General features: G+C 44.1%; 1 long non-coding RNA gene across 1 annotated transcript; it reads right to left on the bottom strand.

The window, feature by feature from the left end:
* Nucleotides 1–461: 461 nt before the first annotated feature.
* LOC138804474 (uncharacterized) lies at nt 462–7,514 on the bottom strand. The gene is made up of 3 exons (XR_011365273.1): nt 7,398–7,514; nt 3,210–3,265; nt 462–584 (listed from the first exon to the last, which is right to left on the bottom strand). It is a non-coding gene; the product is annotated as an uncharacterized lncRNA (long non-coding RNA).
* Between the last annotated feature and the right edge of the window lie 205 nt (nt 7,515–7,719).

The following is a 7,719-nucleotide window of genomic DNA, read 5'->3' as shown; positions in this document are numbered from 1 at the left end:
CCTCGTGGACCAATTATCAGAGGAGACGGCAAATGTCTGCCTCGCCTGCCCTCCACCTTCCAGGCTGCTGCTGCTCTTGCCCCTGGAGAGATTTTGAGGGGAGCCAGATAAATTGCCAGGTCCCATTAGGCAGCTTTGAAGCTGTCTGTCAATTCTCTAGAGAGATGGAAGGGTGAAGATTTTCCTTTCTTCCCTCACAAGGGGGTGAAAAGGTGATGCCCCTCCCTGGTGTGACCTGGTGACCCTGAAGAGGAGAAAGCAAGGTTCTACTTACAAAACACTGGGGGACCAATCCCTATGCCTCTGGTCTCGCCAAGGCCCCGTGTAGGAAGGCGCGGTATCATCCTCATGGAGCTGGTCATCCTTGCCTCAGCCTTCCTTCCGTTCTTCCACTCTGATCTCTGGATTCCTGTCTCCTTGCTAGAAAGTTGTCCAATCTGAACAGCGTCTTCTTTCACACTCTCTCCCCACGGCCTTCTAATCGATAACCTCTCACTGGGCACCCCTTCCCCGGGGCGCCCCAACCCTGTAGGCTGTGTTTTCCCCTACTTCTGCTGCTCAGTTCACTTGGGTATAGGTTGTATCTGTAAGGGGAATAAAATGAATACATTTCATATAATGAAGAAGTCAACTAATTCATTAAGTTGGACTTATTTTTCTTCATATAATCAGAAATATGGAGACAGTTACAGATATTGGCTCAGTGGCCAATTAAAATAATCACATCTTTGTGATTATCTTTGCTTTTCCTCAGGGAAAAAGCAAATTAGGATAATTAGGGTTACCTTTACTCTTTCCTTCTTGGTCATAATATGTCCACTGCATGTCAGATTAAGGGATAAAGTCTGCATTCATGGTAGCAGAAACCTCCTCAGGATCCTTGGTGAAACTGAGCTGATATATTATTAGCTAGAAACATGTGATATGGTCATCTCTAGAGGCAAGATAATTTAGGAAGGAAGATGTAGTTCGTTGCCATGTTACATCATAGTAAGATTTCTGTGTGTGTGTGTGTGTGTATGCCTGTACTTGGGCTTGAACTTAGGTCTTAGGTACTATCACTTACCTTTTTTCACTCAAGGCTGGTGCTCTACCAGTTGAGCCACAGCTCTACTTCCAACTTTTTTTTTTGTCCGTTGTGGGGCTTGAACTCTAGGGGCACTGTCCCTCAGCTCAAGGCTAACCCTCTACCAATTGAGCCACAGCGCCACTTCCGGTTTTCTGGTGGTTTATTGGAGATAAGCATCTCACACGGACATTCTTGCCCAGGCTGGCTTTGAACTGTGATCCTCAGATCTCAGCCTCCTGAGTAGCTAGGATGATAGGTGTGAGCCACAGGTGCCCGGCCACTTCCAACTTTTTGATGGTTCATTGGAGATAAAAATCTCATGGACATTTTACCTGGGCTGGCATCCTCAAATCTCAGATTCCTGAATAGCTAGGAGTACAGGCGTAAGCCACTGATGCCCAACCTGTCTCTTGGTTTAAAGCCATAAAATGGCTTCTAACTTCCTAATTACTGAACAACCAGGACTTTACACAGTGTTGCCCCTTCTACCTCCCAGCCTCATGCTAGGGTCCCCTTCTCTCTCCTCTGTCCTGCCGGCCATATGCTGTTTCTGCTTGAAGAGTCTTCCTTCTTTGGCCGGCCTAAGTTCCTATTCAAGTTTCAGATTTTGTGTCAAGCAATGTTTCTCTTGGAAATCTCCCTTCTAGAAGGGACGTCTGTCTGACTGTGAAGTTCCTGTCATTGTTGCAGTTGTATTCTAGTCTGTGGGATGGATTATTGTTGGTCATTTTTTTTTTTTGTCTTCCTTCTATATATTGTAAACGCATCAACTCAGATGCCTATCAGTATCATACCCTCAGCATTGTCAGTTCCTGCACATCATGGGCACTCAACAAATGCATGCTTAGGAAAAAAAGTTTTTGTTGGACACATTCTCCAAACAGATGTAGTGAGGATCCACTGGTTGATCCAGTGAACAGTGTGTGATCAGTCTGCTTGTCGGGGATTCCAGAATGTGAATGTTCTGCGTTCCAGACCCATGTCCAGGAAAGTCTACTCTAGGTGTGAGGGATGGACTGGCTCAGACCACTGGGCTTGACAACCAAACTGCCTGACATCTAGATTCAGGTGGAGTCAGTGCATCATGAACTGTCCGGCCATCTACTTCTTGCTTATTAGACCTGGCTTTCTTTTTTCCTTTTGGAATTAGGCTGGGTATGGTTTGTACGGAGTGGGCTATGGGGCTAGTTGGAGACCATGGTGTTTGCTTTCTTCTTTCATCATTAGGAGGGTTTCAGGCACAGGTAACTCCTTCGTCACCCTGTTCCTCCCAGGGAATGCCATAGTCTGCTGGTAATGAGGGCACTGGCCGGGCCCTCAGGCCCATTACCAGCCCCTTGAAGGAGTGAGGGCGGTGCTGGCTTCACTGCACCAGCGGTAGGAATATCTTATTCCTGCTTGCTTTGCCTGTTCACCTGTTTCAGAGTGAGTCGGAGCTGCACGAGGCTTCAGCCACAGCATATCTATAATCTCATTTAAGAACAAGAGGTCATTGGGTCAACTATGACCTCTCAGTCAGCAGTTCCAAATGTAGTATGTGTCCCTGCAGTGCGCGGGGCTGGCGTGTGGAATCCTGTAAAAGAGGCACCCGGGGTGATGTCTCAATTACTTCCCAGCTTACCCACCTGATCCCGTGCTTGATTTGTAAGACAGAGGAGTTTAACTTCTATAATTGAAGTAGCAGGGATTTAGCACAGAGGGGGTCTGTAAAATGAGGAATTTTGAGGAAATCTGGTAATCTTGAGGATAGGTCTCAAGTAGAAAAGTGACGAGGGCATGGCACCAAGGTGGTGCGTACGGTGACACAAGCACGAGTTGTTGATAATGTGTAAAGGTGACACAAAGCAAGAGATGCTGATAGTCTGGAGGAAGGCCAAATCTAGAGATTTGGATATGTTTGGATAAAGCTCACTTCTCTATTGAAAGGTTGGGATATTTTGCCCTTTGCTTGCTCAGCCACGTATGTGCACTGTAAGGGCTGGATGTATTACCTTAAAATTCATGAACTGGAACTTCAATCCCCAATGCACTGGTATTTGGAGGTGAGTCTTTTAGGAGATAACTAAGTCATAAATGTGCATCTTTTATGAGTAAGACTAGTGTCTATATAAGAAGATACCAGAAAGATCATCTCTCTTACCTTCTGCAAACCAGCAGGAGCCCAATCTGCTAGCACCTTGGACTTCCAACCTCAACCTGTGAGAAATAGGTTTCTGTCATCTAAGCCACCCAGCCCATAGTTTCCTTTGGCAGCCCAAAGTATCCAAGACATGAAGAATCCTCCACATCTTCATCAGCACCCATTAGTTATGCCAGGCATTTCACCGGGCACAGGGCCTGCCTGCCCCTTCAGCCTCGGGCCTCTAGGACACACTTTCTCATCTTGATTTATAGTATTTCTTGTGATTTTTTACTCAGTCTGAAAATCTACACATCACAACTGCATTCACTCTCTCCTCTTGACCCATGACCCCTGTATTCTCTCATTAGCTACCTGGTCCAGTCCCATTAAGAGGAAATCAGGCCAGACAGGGTGTAGTAATGATACAATTGATAGTAAACTTTAGTTGGAGTTCAGCATGAAGAGGTAGAGATGGGAAAACTAAACTGATAAACTGTACTATTTGCTAAAAGTCCTGGGAAAAACCATAGTGGTGAGCACGTCAGCCGATGATTTAACAATACTAAGTACACGGTTATGTAAAGGGTTCATGTAATTCATTTGTGCTCTGCCATTCCCCAGTGCTACTGAAAGGGTTGGCAGCACATACCTTTTATCGGTTAGAATTAAAAATTTTTTTTTTTAATGTTGGTCACTGGGCTTGACCTTGGGACCTGGGCCCTGCCCCTGAGATCATTTTGCTCAAGGCAAGCTCTCTACCACTTTGAGCCACAGCACCCACCTCCAGTTTTCTGGCAGTTAGTTGGAGATAATACTTGATCTTAGCCAAAAGGCTGAGAAGTGATGTTAGTTGCAGATAGGAGTCTCATGGACTTTCCTGCCCGGGCTGGCTTTGAACTGTGATCCTCAGATCTCAGCCTCCTGAGTAGCTAGGATGACAGGCGTGAGCCACTGGCATGGGCTAGACACTGTCTCTGACGTGCCTAATAGATTGAAAGGTTTATTCTTATATAAAATCTGGTATTAGTTCATCATTTAATCTGCCCAGATACTTTATGTATCAAAATCATATTTATAGCAATATAGTTTTTTTTTTCAGAGAAAAATTTCTTTTCTTGTTCCTGTCCCTCCACAACTTCCATCTGTCTAGCAATTAAGTCCTTTTATTGGGTAGCTATTGTCTTGTTGAATGGACTGCTTTCTTTACATCTCCATTCTCTTGTTGTATCTGTCATTACTGTCTTAATCTTGAAAACTACTCACTTCCCTAGTGATCTTATTAAGGTTGGATGTTACAGGGTTGTTAGCATGAAGCACCCATTTAGAGTTGGGCTGGACAATGGGATAGCCAGTAGCTAGCTATGTATGTCTTATGGAGTATGTGAAATGTGACTGGTGTGAAATGAGAACTGCTGTTAGTATAATACACAATTAGATTTAGAAGACTTAATAGCTCGAGTTTTATATTGATCATATTGAAATGACAATATTTTGACATTGAGTCAAATGCTGTAGTTTTTTAATACTTCTTTTTACTGTAAAGATACTGTACAGAGGGGTTACAGTTACACGAGCAAGGTAATGAGTACATTTCCTATCAAACATTATTGCCTCCTCCTTTGTTTTTCCCCTACCATCCCTTCCCTCCCACCTCCACAACTACAATCCCCCTCATATCCCCCCCCCCACTCAGCCTAAACTGTAAACTTTATTTTCAACATAGTGTCTTGTACATCACCTCATTGTTACAATGGGTCAACCTGTATCCCTATTTAAGCGTTTGTTTTTTTTTTTGTCGGTCATAGGGCTTGAACTCTGGGCTAGGGCACTGTCCCTCAGCTCTTCAGCTTAAGGCGAGTGATCTACCACTTGAGCTACAGCACTACTTCCGGTTTTCTAGTGGTTTATTGGAGATAGGAGTCTCCTGGTCTTTCCTGCTCGAGCTGGCTTTGAGCCGCGATCCTCAGATCTCAGCCTCCTGAGTAGCTAGGATTATAGGCGTGAGCCACCATGTTTTTCCCCTTCCCCTACCCAAAATAGAGATGTGTATATACAAGATGCAGGGCACCGACATCAAATACAGTGAAAACAGGGGTTATACTGTGGGGGAGGAGCATACAAAGAAATAAAAAAATCACATGGTACATTATAAATATGTTAGAAACAATATCAAGAAAGAAAAAAACCACTTGTGTGTCCCTATCTTGGGGTTCATTTCGCTTAACATCATCTTATCTGGCCATATATACATAGCTTTTGATCTTTTCTGCTTGTTCCAGACATGTAGTAGTTATTGCAAATAAGGGAAACCATGGAACTATGTTTCTTTGGGCCTGGCTTACTTCACTTAATATAATTTTTTTCAAGTTTTTCCATTTCCTAACAAATGGGGTGATGTCATTCTTTCTGATGGAGGCATAGAATTCCATTATGTATGTATGTGTGTGTGTGTGTGTATAACATTTTCTTAATCCATGCATCTACTGAGGGGCATCTGGGTTGGCACTGTATTGTTAAAATTAGTTCAACTGCTTTATAGTTAATCTTTTATGTGCTTATTAGAAAATCTTAAATTACATATTTGGCTAGCACTATGATTCTACTGGATCAGTTTTGCTTGAGTATCTTAATTGTATGTTTTTCCATTTTTGTAAATCATAACACTATTAAAAACTCAATTTGGATGTAACATTCCAAAGTTAAAAATCAACTTTCCCATCGTTTCTTCTGTTATATACAGATATGGAATGCATCACCATTTGTGTTTTGTGCTTGTACTGAGGTTGGCTAATCTTTGTACTGCCTCAGTTTTAATGGCTGTGTGTCCAAAGTGACATATGAAGCAGTTTTGTAGCTTTTCCACAATGGAGACCAAATCCAGGGCTTTTGGCATGGTAGACAAGCGCTCTTACCATCAAGCTACGTCTGAAATCCTTCTTTTCAGAGGCTGAAAGGAGAATTTTTATTTTTTGACTCAGAAGTGGGGATTAGACAAACTCAAAATGTAATGGCAGTATAAGAAAAACTGAAAGTAAGACTGCCTGTAGACAATCTGTTAACGAAACAGTAATATATACACACGGACAAGCAACAGTCTCGAGAGGAGACAGCAACTCTAATTACTTCACCTACTGGCGGAGTACTAAGAATTGTTTCTTTCCACTTGAGTGGAAGCTGTCAGTGTTGCTTCTCTTATGGCAGAACTGTCTTCCATGGTTCACTTTTTTTTTTTTTTTGGTCCGGTCATGGGGCCTGAACTCTGGGCCTGGGCACTGTCCCTCAGCTCTTCAGCTCAAGGCTAGTGCTCTACCACTTAAGCCACAGCGCCACTTCCGGATTTTTTTCTTTTTGCTTACGTGGTACTGAGGAATCGAACCCAGGGCCTCGAGCATGCAAGGCAAGCGCTCTACCACTGAGCCACCTTCCCAGCCCAATGGTTCACTTTTATATATGCTATGTAATTGACAATTAATACATGTAGTAAGATGATAATAATGAACATGGGTTTGGAGTCAAAGGGAGCTGGGTTTGATCCCGCTTTGCTGTTGGCTCACTCCATGGCTTTAGGCCAACAGCTCACTCCGGAGCCCTGGCTGCTAATCTGTAAAACAGGAATGTGCTCTCTCACACAGCCTTTCATTCTCATTCTCAAAATCTGATCAGCAAATATGATGGCGTGTCTGCTTTTTTTCATCTTAAGCTTAACAAAAGCACTCCGCTGACCTAAGCCTTTGACATTTATTCTCTGTAGTCAGTATGCCTGTGAAGCACTGGCATATGGCCTGCCCTGGAGATCGCTGAAGGCGGACTGGACTGTGGCCTGCAGGATGTGTCCACAGTTGGCAAGGGGAGAGAGCCTGTTCGGAAATGCCTTCAAAGGGCATGTGCAGGCAGTATCTCTATTTCCTACAGACCAAATGTAGGGCACAGAAGCCATCCCTGAGCTATCTTAAAGGGACTTTGGTTTGCCCAGAGAACAAAAGTGGTCTCAAGTGCCAGGCCCTCCAGCAAAATGCTGGAAACCAAGGCTGGGAGAGGAAACAGGTTACTGCGCATCTCCGGTGCTGAGGAATCTTTGAGGGGCCCATATGCGTAACTCAAGAAAGGCACAGCTTGTAAACATCTGCAACCTTTCAAAGCTACGCTCCAGTTAGAATCGGATTTGGTGGCTCTAGCCCCCTGTGCTTATGGTGTCTTATTACTTACCTTTCTCCAGTCACATTTCACCCTCTTTCTCCACAGCTGTTAAAAACTTCCACAGGTTTCTGAACACATATTTTCAGCTAGGCCGAGGTCCAGCTGAGGCCTTTCTGGAGAGGCTCTACCCTCCTCCGTAATTTCTGCTCTGTGTCCACACAAACTGCTTTCAGACCCAGATAATGATGAGATCTGCTTTACAAACAATACCACCTTGTGGGCTTCTGTAGGAAGCCGTGCTGCGTGTCTGCCTAGAATTAGAGGTGTGTACCACCGTGCCCAGCTCGAGTGGGAAATGAAGCTCAGCATGGAACACAGCGGGTTGTGGGCT

Source organism: Dipodomys merriami, unplaced genomic scaffold (assembly GCF_024711535.1).
Source record: "Dipodomys merriami isolate MVZ:Mamm:240054 unplaced genomic scaffold, mDipMer1.0.p SCAF_367, whole genome shotgun sequence".
Lineage (NCBI taxonomy): Eukaryota > Metazoa > Chordata > Mammalia > Rodentia > Heteromyidae > Dipodomys > Dipodomys merriami.
The sequence above is the reverse complement of the archived record's forward strand: the minus strand, read 5'-3'. Positions and strand labels throughout refer to the sequence as shown.